At 42.3% G+C, this 19,196-nt stretch overlaps 1 protein-coding gene across 1 annotated transcript in view; it reads right to left on the bottom strand.

Moving 5' to 3' along the window:
• GALNT6 (polypeptide N-acetylgalactosaminyltransferase 6) overlaps positions 1–12,266 on the bottom strand; it is a 46,971-nt gene extending 34,705 nt beyond the window's left edge. Inside the window, exon 1 of the mRNA XM_075265868.1 lies at positions 12,116–12,266. The gene's annotated coding sequence lies outside the window, so the exon portion shown is untranslated. The remainder of the gene's footprint in view (positions 1–12,115) is intronic.
• Between the last annotated feature and the right edge of the window lie 6,930 nt (positions 12,267–19,196).

The raw sequence follows: 19,196 nt of genomic DNA, 5'->3' as shown, positions 1-19,196 counted from the left end.
GCACTAACTGACTGCAAGTTACCAGTCCCAAGACAATCTTATCAGGAACAATGTTGTCCTTGAAAGATAAAAAGGTCAACTCGCCTACAGCAAGTGGTTTGTTCGGCTGATCCCCATCCAGTGCAGCATCTTGTACTTTTAAAAGGAGTGACCTACAGGTTTAGGCAAACAAAGACGAGATTCTCTAGCTCCAGTAGATGGGGCCAAGCGTTTCCCTTTTCATAGGGAGCATGCCAGAAAAGCTAGAATTAAGCAGTTGGTGTCCAATTCCACTTCAGAGCTTTGTCGGGACATGGAGATGATAGACTAAGGCCTTACAAAACTTGCCTCATCTCATTCTAGACTTCATTTACAATATGGGGTTAACAATATGCACAAAGATTAGAAATGAATCCCATTGGCATCACTACTGTAGGTCTAAAAAGGGATCCAACCTTATTGCTGTAGGCATGTCTGCTCTTATGCCTCATGTAGACCACTGTGTGCATTTCAGTGAATGACATGGTACACAACTTGCACCCACAATATGGTCAAAAAGTTGCACCCTCGGTGCTTTAGACTAGGTTGATATCCATGTCGGAGTCTGAGCCGCGTCTCATCAGAGATAAGAGTCCTACACAGAGGACTTCTCTCTGCTGGATTCATTATAAAACCCAAAGAACCCCATTATAGTCTATATGGGTGGTAACCACTGTTCGGGAGACCCATATGATGAAGAGACCAACACTAGTGTGAACGTAGTCATAAATCGCATTACATTCTCCACTAGGGACAATGAAAGCAGCACTTCTAGGTGGGAATATAGAGGAAAAGTTATTTGTACTCGTAAACTACTTGGAATCCAGTTTTAATACATCTTGGTGATATACAGGCTCAGTTATTGTCACTGTATTCGATTTCTTTTAGGGAAAGAGAACCTAGTCTTCCTTTTTGTATAGATGAGATGGACACTTCACGCTCTGGACACATTTTCATAGATTCTAGCAACAGCTGGGTGTGGATCTGAACTGACTAACGCGCTTCCATTGATCCAGTCACCGACAAAGGGCCAATATTTATCTTAGACAAGTTTATTTTCCAACTCAGTGGATACCAACAACGTGTCACCAGGACGTAACTGCCTGAGCATCCTGTTCCTGCCACATAATCCTTCAACACAGTGGACTGATCTGTAATACTAGGAACGCCATGGAGAGAAAGGGATTTGAGGATTATTTGGAGCACGGAGTAGCTGGACCGTTCACATGGTACCATGGCATGATATTGGATGGTGCCAGACTCATGGTTTTATGCCACATAGTAGGCAGAGGGCTCAATGACAGACTTTACCCTTGCCTGGGGGAGCTTCTGTTTTTGTGTAGGGTGCTTAGTTTTTTCCTTTATCAGCCCTATTCTGAACAACTCTGAAGCATAATTTAAAACCCCCTGGGCCCCAATGCAAAATGTGCAATGGAGCCCTCCATTTACCACATGCCATCTAGAATAGCAAGATTCATATTTAACATAGGGAAAACTGTGCAGCTGCTCTGGGTCTATGGGGGCGCTAAGGTTGCATTATATACTATGCGGTGCTAGGCACCTGCCTTTAAAGAAAATAGAGTGCCACGGGGCATCGCTTCATTTGTCCATCTATGGGACAGACTTATTAAAATGGTCTAAAAACCATTTATGTTGCCCATAGTAACCAATCACAACGAAGCTTTCAGTTTAATGAAAAAAAAATTAAGCTGTGCTGTGATTGGCTGCTACGGACAACTAAGGCAGTTTTGACTTTTAGCTTACTTTAATAAATCTCCTCCTTTATGTTCTCTTTGGAAAATATGTCTTAAGTGGTAGGGCCATGTAATAACCTTTACACTGAGACTACAATTCATATTGGAGCCATCTTATACTGTACAGAGGCCTTTGGGTTTTCTAATGCTCCAAGGCCTAGTAGCCATCACTAATTTTGTGCCCCCTATAGCTATGCCAATGCTTCAACAAAAAGTACAGTGTCCATAATATTCTGCAACAGCCCTAGGACTTGAAGGTTTCCCTGGGTTGGGGTTGATAAACCATACAATTAAAAGGAGTTGTCCAAGTTGTTAACAAAAATAAAAAAATTATATATTTAAAATGAAAATTGTAGATTCACACTGAAGGCATCAAAACTATGAATTACCACATGTGGAATTATATACTTAACCAAAAAGTGTGAAACAACTGAAAATCTGTCTTATATTCTAGGTTCTTCAAAGTAGCCACCTTTTGCTTTGATTACTACTTTGCACACACACTTGGCATTCTCTTGATGAGCTTCAAGAGGTAGTCACCGGAAATGGTCTTCCAACAGTCTTGAAGGAGTTCCCAGAGATGCTTAGCACTTGTTGGCCCTTTTGCCTTCACTCTGCAGTCCAGCTCACTCCAAACCAACTTGATTGGGTTCAGGTCTGGTGACTGTGGAGGCCTGGTCATCTGGCATAGCACCCCATCACTCTCCTTCTTGGTCAAATAGCCCTTACACAGCCTGAAGTAGTGTTTGGGGTCATTGCCCTGTTGAAAAATAAATGATGGTCCAACTAAACGCAAACTGGATGGGATAGCATGCCGCTGCAAGATGCTGTGGTAGCCATGCTGGTTCAGTATGCCTTCAATTTTGAATAAATCCCCAACAGTGTCACCAGCAAAGCACCCCCGCACCATCACACCTCCTCCTCCATGCTTCACGGTGGAAACCAGGCATGTAGAGTCCATCCGTTCACCTTTTCTGTGTCGCACAAAGACACGGTGGTTGGAAACAAAGATCTCAAATTTGGACTCATCAGACCAACTAAGATTTCCACTGGTCTAATGTCCATTCCTTGTGTTCTTTAGCCCACACAAGCCTCTTGTGCTTGTTGCCTGTCCTTAGCAGTGGTTTTCTAGCAGCTATTTTACCATGAAGGCCTGCTGCACAAAGTCTCCTCTTAACAGTTGTTGTAGAGATGTGTCTGCTGCTAGAACTCTGCGTGGCATTGACCTGGTCGCTAATCTGAGCTGATGTTAACCTGTGATTTTTTTTTATATTTTATGTAGATTGTGAGCCCCACATAGAGCTCACAATGTACATTTTTTCCCTATCAGTATGTCTTTGGAATATAGGATGTTAATTCATGCAAACACGGGGAGAACATCCTTGGCGGGATTTGAACACCAGAACTCCAGTGCTGCAAGGCTGCAGTGCTAACTACTGAGCCACTGTGTGGCCCCTTTAACCAGCGATTTCTGAGGCTGGTGACTCGGATAAACTTATCCTCCGCAGCAGAGGTGACTCTTGGTCTTCCTTTCCTGGTGCGGTCCTCATGTCAGCCAGTTTCTTTGTAGCGCTTGATGGTTTTTGCAACTGCACTTGGGGACACTTTCAAAGTTTTCCCAATTTTTCGGACTGACTGACCTTCATTTCTTAAAGTAATGATGGCCACTCTTTTTTTCTTTACTTAGATGCTTTTTCTTGCCATAATACAAATTCTAACAGTCTATTCAGTAGGACTATCAGCTGTGTATCCACCTGACTTCTGCACAACCCAAATGATGGTCCCAACCCCATTTATAAGGCAAGAAATCCCACTTATTAAACCTGACAGGGCACACCTGTGAAGTGAAAACCATTTCCGGTGACTACCTCTTGAAGAGAATGCCAAGAGTGTGCAAAGCAGGAATCAAAGCAAAATGTGGCTACTTTGAAGAACCTAGAATATAAGACAGATTTTCAGTTGTTTCACACGTTTTGGTCAAGTATTTAACATACACACACTCTCTTCGTCATATTAGTCACTGGCTATAGCAGTGTGTATACGGACTCCCCATTGCAAGCATGTATACAGAGCCTGCCACTAAGAATTAGAGGACATTGCTGAAAGCAGTGGTGTTGGGGGAGGGGGAGTTAAATGGTAAGAATAGGCATATCATATTTTCTCATTCAATGAATATACTTTGTTATAGCTTGGTCAACCCCTTTAAAAGGAGAAGCAAAATATATATGGAAATCTTCTGTAATTTATTCTATGCAATATGTGTAAACTCTGAGTGTCGCAGTGACGCACAGCTCAAAGGTCTACTTATAAAAATGCCAACAAGTTGTAAGAATTCTACCACACCCTCCTGATAATCAGAGCCATGTACAAAGGCCAATGTATGAATGGCGCGTTACCCTCCCATCAGAAAGACTTTACTCCCATTTATTATACAGAAGTCAGGATCAGGACAACAAAAAATGACATTAAAGTCCACACACATATAGATACCCAGAAACACTAAATAGTTAAATAATCCAGCTGTTAAACATAGCTAAATATAGGAAGAGAGTTGTGGAAACCATCCTACTGTGAGCCTGGTTAAAGTCAGCCCACCGGGTCCAAAATGTCCAAATGAATTACTAGTCCTCCAGGCGGATCACAAAATAAATAGAGTGCACAACCAATGGAAATATAGAGCCTAAGTTTTTAATGTATTTCTATGAGTTTAATGGCATTTTGCTCTTTCTTTGCAAATTATTCTATTATTTGTTAAGGATTGCAAAGGGTCACCCTGCAGCATCCTGGCATGCCACATTATCATAAGTAATAACTTCTAGGCAACCCACCACCAAAGAGTGATGCATAACATCTTAGGCTCCATTGACAGTTTTTTGGTACTGATTTTGACCCTGGATCCACGTGGGAAAAAAAGCCTTCCCATTGACTTTTTCAGCGGAAGGGTCCCTTACATGGTGCAGCCTGCTATGAAACCTCCCATCATAAGTTTTGACAAAGTTCTGAGTTAGTCCAGGAACGCCAGTGCTGTTGGATTTTCATACAATACATGCAGGGAGTGTCTATAACTTTATAATACGAGGACAGAAGTGGTCCGTGTGCTGCCTTACATTCACACAGGTCATGTGAAGAGCCCTAACACATGAAATGGCACGGGACAGTATACCCAAGGCAAAACACCTTACGCCCTTACGTATTGTCAGCACAATGCCAATTGTGTTACACAACCTAACCGTTCCCTCAAAAGAGGCAACCAATTTCATCCAGTCTGCTGTGAATACAAGTCTTCATCTCAATAAGACCACCACTGAACAATTACATAAGGCGGAGATAGTTGTTGCTGTCAAAAAAGAAGTCCACTGGGGCCAAACAATGACCAGCAAGCCCTCAAAATAACCATAATCTGCCTACAGTGACCGTCACTACCAGCAGTACTTACATTAACAGAATGCCAACAATAGTGATTTCTACAATGGTGCCATCAATAGGAAAATAATTAGGATTTTTTTTTTTTTTTTTTTAATATTCTCAATGACCAGAATTATGCAGATTTTTGTGCCAATTGGCCAGTGCATACAAGTCTCTAGCCATCAGAGAGCTGAGATACCTGCCATCAATGAGTGGAGGAATTACTCTACGCAAATTTTTTTAATATATATTATTGACTCATGCACAGAATAAATATTTAATTCACATTAACATACAATTTGGACATGTAAAGACAAATACACTGCAGCGTGCGATTCATTTTTCTATTATACCACGATTAATTTTACTTGTGTTTTATGTGTACTGAAGATTTATTAAATAAGCAAATATTGTCCTTCCCAGGATACAGGTATGGGTTAATCCATGGTAAGGAATGAACATCCGCCATTGCGGTTTAGTCTGTTGTATATTTAGGTTACAGATGTTTAGTTTTCGGTTGCATCACAGTTTAGGATGTATGCGATTTTATTAACATTTGATCTGTGGACTTTACAGCGTAGAGTCAGTGCCCAGGTATCTGATCAAATACCCTTCAAATGTATCAAGACATACAGAGGATTTTATAACTACTCTTATCAGTTATCCCCTGGAAAGAAACGGGTAAGATAAGTTCAGAAGTTGTCTTGTCTTTTGCTACATAAGGTTCACACGGTAAAAATTTCCCAGGCCCCATTTTCTGCCCCCATTCACTTCAGTGTTAGTTATCAGCCGGAATCTGCCTGAAGATCAATCATGACGCTTCTGCTAGCTGGAAAAATCTGCAATGGACTCCCATTCAAATCAATGGAGGATAGTTTTACGCAGAATTTTGGTTCGATTTTGAGGTTAAACCTGCCTCAAATTCAGCACCAAATTTCTCTGTGTGAACATACCCTAACCTGTCCAGCTGGACAATAAAGTTTTAGCCTAAGGCCCCACGTTTGCAAAAATACGTATGCCACATTCACATGCCACAGAAGTTGCCCCTGACACAGGAACATAAACAGGGAAGGGAGCTGGAAACTGAAAGCTCCGTCCACTATATAGCGACAATGCTTCGGCACTGTTGTTTGGCTCCTATTCACTTGAATGGGAACACAGCTGCAGTTATGTAGCACAGCTGGCATAACATAGGGCATCTTCCACTTAGACCCTGCAGTAATGTGTGATATTGAGACTCATTTGCCGGAGTATATAAGTGGCAGGTATGAGGAAAGTAATCCTTCTTTCACTGAGGGCTTCATTGCTTGTAGTTTTATAAGGATTCCACCTCTTTATAATGGTGAGCACTTATGAATAGTAACTTCTATACAGTGTAATCCACATAAGTAAGTCCCTCATTTTATATTTACGTGACGAAAATACAGTTTTAATTACTAGTTCTACATGGTTTGCACCAGTTTTTCCAAGAGGAAACATTAACAACAACGTATCATTTAGCACAAGACGCTTACTCCAGCCCATACCTGATATTAATATCATAGATTTCTAACGTATAGTAAAGACAACCTTACAACGTCTCTACTTCTGCCTCACCATACCGGCCCGGCAGGATGTGGTGGGATTTCTGCAAACAAGATATAAAATGAGTAGAATATGACGTGCACAGATGTAAAGGACTTGTGGTAAACAGATCTGTCACGTTGGGCGTTTCTAATAAACAGAAATAGATTTGTATGGCAGATCTGATGTATCATCGTGAATAAACACTTGTAACAGCAATTGGCCACAAAGTTGTCTTTGTTGACCATAGAAACCAATCAGAGCGCAGCTTTTATTTCTTACACTGCTCTGGGATTGAAAAAAAAAACTGCATTGTGATTGGTTGTTATGGGCAATGAAGAGTTCTTCAAACATAAAAAACACTGTTACTTACCTCTCCTGGGTTCCAGCACACTCCCTGGTGATGTTGGGGCAACACGGTGGCTTGCAGTGCTGGAGTCATGGGTTCGAATCCCACCAGGAACAAAATCTGAGTTTGTATGTTCTCTCTGTGTTTGCGTGGATTTCCTCCCATTCTACAAAGACATACTTAAATGGAGGGAAAAAAAAAAAAAAGTACATTGTGATCCCTATATGGGGCTCACAATATACACTAGGAAAAAGGATGGAAGTGGCGTCACTTGAGTCAGGCCTTGCATTGTGACGCATATGAACGCAGGTTCCAGTCCATGAGATGACACAAGTAAGCCTGAAGCCTTCCGATCATTATACCTGATATAATGATAGTGTTTGTGGGGTTTGCGGGCCTGTGGCCTCACTTACTGATCCCAACTCAGGCTCACAGCCTCCGCAGATGAAGTAGTGTCAGTGGCCGTGAGCAGGAACCAGGATCGGTAAGTAAATAGGGCCCATTACCAGTAACAGACTATTAAACAATAAAAAAAAAAAAAAAAAAAAAAAAAAAAAAAAGCAAAAATCGGTAGCTGTGTCTCTAGTCATGGCCTATTTGTAGTTGTCTTATTGTTGAAAGTGGCAAAAAAAGCAGCAGCAGCTGCCACATGGGCTGGGACATTAGGGGGCCCGGCGGCAGCCACTACCCTACTCCTGGATCGGTTCCATATCAATGACGGACCCCAGTACTGCAAGTCAACAGTGCTAACTAATAAGCAGCTATAGATCCCAGATGACTCTTGAGGATCACCACTGAGTTTATAAGGGTCCATTCACACGGAGTAAAATGGGGTGTATTTTGGAGTGTAATTTTACACGTGTAAAAAATTTACGCGCATATTTTGGAGGGGTTTTTTTACACTTGGCGTTTACGGAAGCATGTTTTTCTACATGCGTAAACACTCCAAAAAACGCTCCGTAAACGCCACGTGTAAAAAAACCGCTCCAAAATATGCGCGCAAATTTTTTTTTTTTTTTTTTACACATGTAAAATTACACTCCAAAATACACTCCATTTTACTCCGTGTGAATGCACCCTTAAAACTGATGGGTCAAAGACTACAAACTAAAGTACACCCTATATGGCAGGTGAGGGGGCAAAGCGACCATTAGTGACTACTTTCTCACAGTCTCTAGAAGCTTCAGAACCTCTTTGTTCTAATACATTTACCCTACGTATGTGATGTGAAAGCCAATACAAAGATAACCAGTAACAGATCAGATTTCCACTAAGAGCTGGATGTACGGCGTCCCAGAAACTTACAGCTTTTTTGGCACTCTCAACGATAATAACACAACTACAAATAGGCCATGACTAGAGACACAGGTAACAACTTTTGTTGCCAATGTCAATACTTTAATTTAGAAGGGAAGGTTATAGAACAAAAGAACATTGGATTCTGCAAGTGTTGTCTTTAAGAAGTCAAGCATTTATTAATTTCCAGAAAAGACACTTCATAGGTTTTTCACTTATTCGTTGAGCTTATGAAGGAACGTCATGTTCATCTGTGAAAAGGCTACAGGTTATTTGCCTTTCAATTGCATTGTCAGAGTAAGGGGATGTGTTATATAAAGTTATTAAAGGGAACCGGTCACCATGAAAACGCAGTGTGTTGTAGACTAGGAGAAGCTGAGCAGACTGATATATAGTCTTGTGGGAAAAGATTCACTAGAACTTTTCATTTATTTCTGTGCTTAGAAGGAGTAATGGAGTCCAGTGGGCGGTCCTAACAATGATTAGCAGCCATCTCTGTACACACAGTCACTGCTAGGCCCGCCCACTGGACTCAATCACTCCTAAGCATAGAAACAACAGGGAAATGAAACATTTTACAGAATCTTTTCTTAAAGAGTTGTATGTCAATCTTCTCAGCTCCTCCTGCTCTATAACATGCTGCGTGCAGATTAAACAGTATTGACAGGTTCCCTTTAAGAAGAACTCATCCCCGATGCTAAATCTGACTGTGCCTAGTATTGCAGTAAGGCTAGGTTCACATTAGTGCTTGGTTTCCGTCCTTCGGGTCCCCATGTAAAAACCCTGTAAGCCTTAAAAAAAAGCAGTTACCCGTAGAAACCCGCAGACCCTACAGACTATAATGGGGTCCACCGTGTTTCCGCTGATTTTATACTGAGTCCGCAGAGAAAGATCCTGCTTGCAGGGCTTTTCTCTCACTGAGTTAGGCGGAATCGTAGGCGGTTTTGCCCGAACGTCAGTGTGAATCAAGTGTAAAAGGGACAGACACAGCCCTGTCTATATAGATGGTCTTGTGAAAAGGTAACAATAAAAGAGTGCATGGCTCTGGTAAGCGGGTCATGGTCTGTTTAACTGATAATAATAATAAATTTTATTTATATAGCGCCAACATATTCCGCAGCGCTGTACAATTTGTAGGGTTCAAATACAGACAGAAAGATACATTACAAAGAAAGTCATTTCACACAATGGGACTGAGGGCCCTGCTCGCAAGAGCTTACAATCTATGAGGTAGAGGGGGTGACACAAGTGGTAGCAGGGATCAGGGTAGAACAGGGTAGAACTGATCAGTAGAGTTGTCAGGAGTCAAATCCCAACCCATCAAATATCGATGACCATTACAAAGTCCCTGAAACCCTCTCTGAATTAAGCAATACAGTAAGATCAATAATTAAAAATAATCGCTTTTTGATTATAAGCTTATTACAAAACATTTACAGCCTTCTCAGAGTAATAATGTACCGTAAGAAAAATCACTCAACATTGTAACCATACCCAGAGTCAGCGACTATCTTCATCTTTCTGAAGTCACATTGATCTCTAGTAATTGGCACCTGCCCTGTAGAACACTGACTATTAGTAGACCTGTATCTGATGGCATTAACTATTCATGGGCATGGCAATACTGAAATCAGTTTGCCCTCATCTATCACAAAGTGAGGATGCAGGCTCAGTCAATTTCACGCATGTGGCACCAATGACCACCCAATTTTAGGAGGCATTTAAGTCTCTGTGCCAAGAACACCAATATCGCTACCAGTCATTCATGGTGGGAAAGAACCTCCTCGATCTGGGTCAACTGAGGGGACCCTACTAACAGGTGCACCATTTGTCCTTTGGTTAAAGCAACCCCACCCCCCACACACAGTACTACTCATGGGCATGGCATACATTTGGTATTGCTTATTAGTCCAAGTTTTGAGCTATCATACCAGACACAACCTATTGACAGGCGTGGTACCTTTATCTACATATGCCACAGACTAAATTTGAGCGTTTTCTTGGCTCTGGCTTTAAAAAAAAAAATGCAGCAAAATCTGCAAATAAATAAAAAGCCCACAGCATATAATTATATTTTCAGTACACAACAGCTATCTCAATGGAACGCAGGGACTCCTAGCATCATAAATAACTATGATGGTTGGAGCCAAAGTTCAAGCTCAGGGTTCAGTCTGGGAAATGCAGCCAAAATATAGTCCATATTTCTCAGCTAGAGCACGACTGTCTACAACGAGCCTGAGACAGAGAAGACTGTTGTACATGGTGGTTGCATATGATAAGGGCCAAGCAGATCAGCAAGCACTATGACATTTTAAAGGAATGCGGCTCAGGTGGCTCAATGCTTGAATACATGTATACTTTCTGAGCCAGGTACTGAGACACGGTGGTCAAAGTGAAAACTGGAATCAGAAGTTACATAATAACGGACCTCTTCTTACAAAAATAAGTGATCATTAAATCTCCAATCCAGCCTAATAAACGTAGATTACGTTATGATATAATTTCACACGCATTGAAAAAAAAAAAACATAAAAGGAAACCCCGACCTCTAACCTACTTGGGACAAAAAAATAGTTCTGTATCAAGTTTTAAAGTGAGTTTCTAGGAAACCTGAGTGACAACTTCTAGTTCTACCGCCATTTGGAATCTGACAGCGACAAATCAGAGATTATCGATATCCATGATGGATATAGCCATATATTTCCTAGGAAACCTGGGTAACAATCTTGTGGGAGACATCAGGGAAATGCAAGGAATTAGATTTAAAAGATATATTTCTTTAGGTCGCCATTCCTTGATTCCTCTAAGTAACTGATATGTCATATCAGGAGAAAGAGTAAGCTGAAACTCTTGAAAAACTGGTACTCATGTAGGATTCCACAAAAGAAAGTGTTCCACGTCAGAGAGACAAAAACCCATTAGGGTGTGGAGCCGATAAATAGGTAGCACCCTCTCTATGGTTACCACGTATTGTATGTGACCAGGACACATACCTAGATTACATACGTACATTGACACGTGGTTTTGTATGAGCTGGTTATAAAAGTTACCCAATTCTTACAGAAACTGGGTCACACCAGCTTGCCATAAGATCACCAATGGTGAGAACGCATTAGATAACACAACGCGGTCTTATACACACTATGATAATCGGAAAGTGTAACTATATACTCTGATAAGACTTTGTACAGTGTATAATGGAGGTGCTATTAGTGGGAAATAGGGATTGCTAATGTAACTACTGCCTATATACTATTGAATGTACAAAGTGTAATATATACGTATACATGTGCCTCTTGTATATAGGGTATAAGATTAGATTGTATCTACTTTATACTAAATAATAATATTTTCTCTCTTAGTCACCAGTTTGACACCCGCTTAGCACTTTATTCACATAGTTTATCTCCCATCATATGAAGATTACCCAAAAACACACACATGAACCTGTTGTATCAGACAAAGGGGAAAACTTTGCCCACCATAGTATAGAATTGTCTGATGGGCAAAGTCTTAAGAGCTGAAGCGATTCACTAAGCAGCAAAGGGCAAAGCACTACATTCTACAAGGCTGTAATATTGTATCTGTCTAGTTTATTGTACAAGGTGCATGGCTGGGTCCCTTTAAGACATGCATGTGTATTTCATTCTAGTATAGCAAGCTATTAAGTTCAAAGTCACCAAGGAAGCAAAAGCACAATGTGTCTGGCAGCAGCGGAGGGTCATCTTACCTTTTGTCCTGCTGTGCTTGGCAGTGGGGTGTAATGCTGTGAGCCCCCAGGATGTGAGGACTTGGGAGCTGACAGTTACTTCTATGCTGCTTCTGCTGCTGATCTTTACCCAGACTTAAATCATTCAGGAAATGATCTGCTGTTAGTAAGAAGGAGGGAGCAGTCAGCAACTCAGGAGGAGTCACTAGAGGAGAGAGGCTGCAAGGAGGCAGCAGACAAAGCATTACCTGCACAGGAGGGAGGGGAGAGGCTGCCAAACAGGTGAGAGGCAGGACACATCCCCTGGGTCCTAAAGCTTCCAGCACCAGCTAGTGATGATAGAAAATACCACAGCAATGTGGCACTCCACCTCAGCATAGTATGGTTATATCCAGATACTCCTGCAGGGCTGACTTTATCCTCCTTCTTTTTGTGTCCATTAGTTTCAAATGTAGGGAAAGACCAAATCCGATAAAAGCTACAATGAATTAGGATTCTGCAATACTTTGTATACTGACTGTATAAGTTAGCCTAGGGTCACACGACTGAGTTTCACCTGTGAAATTCTGTTTGTGTGATTGCCGGATTTACTGGCCTGACCTTCATACCTGGTGCGGGACTCCTAGCATTGTAGTTATCTATTATGTTAGGAGTCCCTTATTCCCAGTGACATACAGTACAGGACAGTATGTCATTGGGAGGGCAGGACTCCTAGCATTGTAGTTATCTAGAGCCCCTTCCTCCCAGCGACATACTGTCCCATACCGATTACAGCACAGGACAGTATGTCATTGGGAGCCCGGGACTGCTAGTATTGTAGATAACTATATTGCTAGGAGTCCGCTCCAGGCATAAAGGTCAGTCCAGTAAATCTGGCAAACACATGAACCCCATAAAATGCAGTTGTTTGAATCTAGTGTTAGCCTATGTCTACGCTACTAGAGGTGAGCGAACACTGTTTGGATCAGCCGATCCGAACAGCACGCTCCCATAGAAATGAATTTCTATGGGTGCGTGCTGTTCGGAACGGCTATTCCGAACAGTGTTCGCTCATCTCTACACGCTACTGTTATCAAAGTCTGTACCTCTCGTCCATCATAGGACTTAAAGAAATTGTCCAGGATAATTTTATATATATATATATATATATATATATATATATATATATATTATATATATGGTCATAGAGGGTAAAAACTTTAAAAAAAAACAAAACATACTTGCCTTTTCCTGGTGGTCCTGTGCTGCTGCTCTGGTGTCTTTCTCCAGCGGACATCCCTGAATCGATGAGGTCAACCAGCAGCCAAAAGAAAGGAAAAAGAAAAGCCACATTTCAACTGGGACTTCTGGTAAGACAAGACTTCAGCAGCAGGACCAGATCGCACTGGGAGACACCAAAGCACCAGGAACAGGTGAGTACAGTCTTTTTTCACCTTTCCCAATCTAATATCATTTTTTTTAATCCTGGCAACCTCTTTAAAATGACTGATGCAGATGGCGCCCCCTCCGTCTGCCTGTACAGTAAGGTTAAAAACATAGCTTAACATAAGCTTTCTTCCATCATATCTTGTTTAGTTTTCTTTTTAAAGAGAACCTTTCACCACCACCAAATCTAGTTCTCAGCATCTGATAATAGTCGCTGCTCCATTGATTCCACCACAGCTCAAATTTTCTTTCTAACCCCCACCATTCCCAGGCAACATTAGCAGGTAGTTTTGGCACCCGATGTGCTATGTAAGCTCTGTAATGTAAGAAGGGTGGAGTCAGGCAGGGGGTGTGACTCAGAGCTCCAATCAGGGGCAGCCAATGTCAGAGCTCAGAATCACACCCCCTTGTCTGCTAATGTCTGACACCGCCCACCTGACAGTGCAGAATATAATAGTATATCAGGAACCAAAACTAACTTTGTTTCCTCAGGAAAGGTGGGGGGTAAAGAAAAAATTCCAACTGTACCAGAATTGGTGTAGCAGCAACTATTAAATAATGTAAAGAATTGGATTTGTTGGAGGTGGTGAAAGGTCTTCTTTAGGCTAAGACCCCGTTTGAAAAACGGAGCTTTTCCACTGCAGGTTTTTTCTGCAATGTGTGGATGGGCTTAGTTAGAATCCCATTCACTTTGCGGGTAAAAAGCTACATTTTCGCAACATGGGGCTTCAACTTTAAAGGGTTTATAGAAAGAATGCACAAACTAAAACATCGAAGGTGAGAAATCTGGCAGGACTTCATATCAACATATAAAAATGACAAAAAACAAGAATTTCTTGAGACAAGACGAACAAGATGATTACTTTTCGAACAGAAGATAAAGTCGCACCTGCAGCACCTTTTCATCTGGTTGGGTAAAGTCACACATTGCAGAAAAACTTTGGGATTTTTTTTTTTTTTTTTTCAGATTTTGCTGCAGATTTGAGCCAAGACTTGAGCAGAAGGGAAAGGTACAAGATCTTCCTTTATATTTTCCATCCATTCTGTAGCCGCCCCTGGGTTTAGCTCAACAATCCAAAACAAAAATCCAGTGTTTTTCTGCAATCTGTGGCCTCAGCCTTAGGCCTGGAATACCGAACGCAGATGTGAACTGGGCCTTAGAAAAGTAAAGAAGAAGCAAAGCTTCCATTGTATTTATTACATTACAGTGAATGCAGACGGAGGGCGCTGATCCTATGACTGATGAAATAGCCAGATATATAACACTTAGACTAAAAATTGTCACTGTAGCTTCACCATGGAGACATTTTAATTCCACAGTGATTTACTGAATGTGATAGTCAGACACATACATGCCCAGGAACATATATGGCAATATTGCATGTAATATATTCTTATGAACCAAATGAGATGAACATAGAATGTCAATAAAATAACATATACACATAATATGTGTCAAAGCTATCATATTTGCAAAAAATTCAAGCACTGTTGGATTTTATGCAAATATTACATAAAGGCAACTAAATAGCCTTCCGTCCTTACTGCTTGTACAGCAGGTAACATATCACACGTACTGGCTTCTTGCATGAGACTGCATTGCAAAGTACTGTATTTGTCCACATTCAGGGGTGTAACTTGAGTGGGTGCAGAGGGTGCGGTTGCACTGGGGCCCCCGGAGCCTTTAGGGGGCCCTTGAGCACTGGCATCAGTATTGAGACTGCAGCTTCCATCTGGCCCATAAACCAAGGAGGCCCACAGATTACCCTAACCACACTAAGGTAACCATCACTATCATGAATTTGCTGTAGGGATGAGGTAGGGGGCTATATATAGCACATTGACTGAAAATACGGTTGTATCGATGGGTGTAGCTATCGGGGAGGCAGACAAAGCAGCTGCGATGGAGCCAAATGCCTAGGTGCAATTGTGTGTGTGTATAAAGGCTGCAGGACATGTGAGACATGTTGATCTGTCAGATGATGCACAGGTCCTTCTACCAGAGAAATCTGCTTATAAAGTCTATCACAACACTGAAGTTAGTCTCAGCCGAACAGAAGTAACAGCTACCACCTGTCCCCAGGATCTCCTGTACACCTGGTTGTCTGGGAGGGGTGTGAAGGATATAAATGCATCTGCCAGTGGGGGTAGGGTGGAAAGGGGTTAAATGCTGCTGTCAGTGGGTGGAAAAGTAGGAAAGGGTTAAATACTTTTGGCAGTGGGGGATGGGTTGGAAGGGGTTAGAAGCTGCTCCCAATCATACAAATTGTGGCATTTGTTTTGCGATTTTGATAAAGTGTTGGTTGCGTAGTAGGGTTGAATAAAGACATCTGTCCATCAAGTTTGACCAGGGGATGGGAAACGTCATGTCATCCTATACGTTACCTTAAGTATTAAGATTATTTTGCTCTCAAGAGGCATCCATCTGTGACTGCTTCAAAAAATGATAAATTTGTGTAACCTGATTTGCACCCAAAAAAAAAAGTACCGTACAACATATGCCAGAATTCTGGTGCAGGCACCTTAGTAAATGTGATACAAACTATATAGGAACTTTTCATTCAATAAAAAATAGGGTTTATTTTTGCAAGCGCCAATAGTAAAGTCTCACGATCTTTACAAGAATCCTTTCCCAGTGTCAAAATAGCAAGAAAACCAGTAATGATCTGCTATTCCCAGATACAGAGTGTTCAGACCCAGCACACAGTGGAAAGTCTGGCTATTTCAGCTTATGACTCCTTATGACACACAGGTCTCACTTTGAGGTCATGTCTCATTGTGATTTGTAACATTCCTAACACTCGTAAACACTACATGTAAAGTCAAAGATGACTTCTGGATACATTGGTAGAATATAACAGAGAATTGCCAAAAAAGCAACTCCTGACTATAACATCATAATAAATACAATGCTTATTAACCCTGGACGGGATTATATGTGGGGGAAGGAGGTAGATGGTCACCGTGGATTGTGCTGTGGGTGGTATGGGAGGTGCCAATGGGAAGCAAAAACTGAGAGGCAGTTCTGCAGAAACCTTTGCCTTGGGTGAAAGTTCTGCATCTGCCCTTCTAGAAAGGAAATCTGTCTGCGAAAATGAGTATTTTAGAAACTTTTTCCTATATCCCATTATGACAGCCAAACACATTCCAATGACTCCTGATGCAGTATCCAAATCTGTATTCCTCCCAACTAAAAGTGGGGCCCCCATAACCTGACATACCAACACCATCATATTCAGTCATTTCAGAAGTAAGGGTTGCACTTCCAGCAGTAGTGATATAGTCTCAAAAGATCAGGAATACAAAAAAAAATAAAAATGTATAGATATATATAGTTGTGAAACCGCTGTGTATGTACCGCTCTACTGGGGAGAATTATTACCGCTATACAAACAATTACCAGACAATACACATCATTTACACACCAACACCACCTCTATACAAGGCCCAGATAGTACACGACCTCCACACTGTGACTACCACCATTACATTCCATAGTAAATCAAAGACCATAGCCGTGCACTACACAGACTTCTAACCTAATAAACATCACATCAATTAAAGGGTTTTCTGGCCCCAAACTGATTCTTTTATATTCATAACCTATCCACAGGACAACTCATCGGTATGTCAGTATGTGATCAACACCCGAACCCCACACAGATCAGCTGTACTAGAAGCTTCCGGGTGCCAGACGCTGCTTGTGGACAGGATGCCGCACCACTACTATTCAAGTAATAGGAGCGACAGTGCAATTACCCAGAACCACCACTATACAGAGGATGGCGCTGCTGTGCCAGTCCTATTACTTGAATAGCAGTGGTGCTGCATCCTGTCCACTATAAGCCATCAGCACATGGAGGCGGCTAGAACAGATAGACCCTGACAGATCACATACTGAGGTAATCACATACTGAGATGTAATAATACTCTTTTCTGCCCCCAGTAATAGCAAAACCCTTTTTTGCCCATACGCAATACAAATCACCACCTTTTGTATTGTCTTATGAGTTATTATAGTGCCCCTTTATAAATAATATTCCCTGCTTATAAATAATAGTTCCCCCATACTAATATTAGTTTGTTCTTATAAATAATACTCCCCCCATCAGGAATAGTTTCCCCTTACAAGTAATAGATCCTTCTTACGAGTAGCCCCCCCCCCGGGCTTAATATTAATAGTTCCCCCTAATAAATAATAGCTCCACCAGCCTTATTAGTATAAGACCCCCCCCCTTATTAATAATAGTTGCTCCAATAATATATATATATATATATATATATATATATATATATATATATATATATCTTTATTAAAGGGGTTGGCCACTTTCAGACCAATATTGACAAACAAATGTACAGTAAAAAGCTATACAATATTCCAATATACTTTCTGTATCAATTGCTCACAGTTTTCTAGATTTCGGCTTGCTGTCATTCATTCTGTTACCTCTAGTGGATAAAACTCTGACCGTGGTCATGTGATTTACGCTCCATGGTCATGTGATTTACGCTCCATGGTCATGTGATGACCATGGAGCGTAAATCACATGACCATGGTCAGAGTTTTATCCTCTAGAACAGGCATGTCATACATGCGGCCCACAGGCCGCATGCGGCCCTTTACAGGCATATCTGTGGCCCGCACAAAAGTCTCAAACTTTGTCTCTAAAGTTTAGAGACAAAGTTTGAGACTTTTGTGCGGGCCGCAGAGGTGCAATACTCACGCGGCTACACGCTGCTGTGTAGACGTGATGTGACGTGATGACGTCACATCGCGTCTACAACTGTTAGCGCGCGAGAGAGAGTGTGGCGGGGGAGCGAGGACTCGGAGTCGTCGGAAAAGGTAAGTTTAATGTGTGTACACATAGAGGTGGAATGTGAAACTGAGGGCAGATGAAAGAGGGGATGGCATGACACTGGGGCATGACACTGGGGGCAGAGATGGAGAGGACGGCATGACACTGGGGGCAGAGATGGAAAGGACGGCATGACACTGGGGGCAGAAATGGAGAGGACGGCATGACACTGGGGGCAGAGATGGAGGGGACGGCATGACACTGGGGGCAGAGATGGAGAGGACGGCATGACACTGGGGGCAGAAATGGAGAGGACGGCATGACACTGGGGGCAGAGATGGAGGGGACGGCATGACACTGGGGGCAGAGATGGAGAGGACGGCATGACACTGGGGGCAGAGATGGAGAGGACAGCATGACGCTGGGGGCAGAGATGGAGAGGACGGCATGACACTGGTGGCAGAGATGGAGAGGATATGAATCTGGGGGCAGAGATGGAGAGGACGGCATGACACTGGGGGCAGAGATGGAGAGGACATGATTCTGGGGGCAGAGATGGAGGGGACATGAATCTGGGGACAGAGATGGAAGGGGGACATGAATCTGGGGGCAGAGATGGAGGGGACATGAATCTGGGGGCAGAGATGGGGGGACATGAATCTGGGGGCAGAGATGGAGGAGGGACATGAATCTGGGGGCAGAAATGGAGAGGACATGAATCTGGGGGCAGAGATGGAGGATGGACATGAATCTGGGGGCAGAGATGGAGGGACATGAATCTGGGGGCAGAGATGGAGGGACATGAATCTGGGGGCAGAGATGGAGGGGACATGAATCTGGGGGCAGAGATGGAGGGGACATGAATCTGGGGGCAGAGG

The sequence above is a fragment of the Leptodactylus fuscus genome, chromosome 2 (genome assembly GCF_031893055.1).
Source record: "Leptodactylus fuscus isolate aLepFus1 chromosome 2, aLepFus1.hap2, whole genome shotgun sequence".
Lineage (NCBI taxonomy): Eukaryota > Metazoa > Chordata > Amphibia > Anura > Leptodactylidae > Leptodactylus > Leptodactylus fuscus.
The sequence above is the reverse complement of the archived record's forward strand: the minus strand, read 5'-3'. Positions and strand labels throughout refer to the sequence as shown.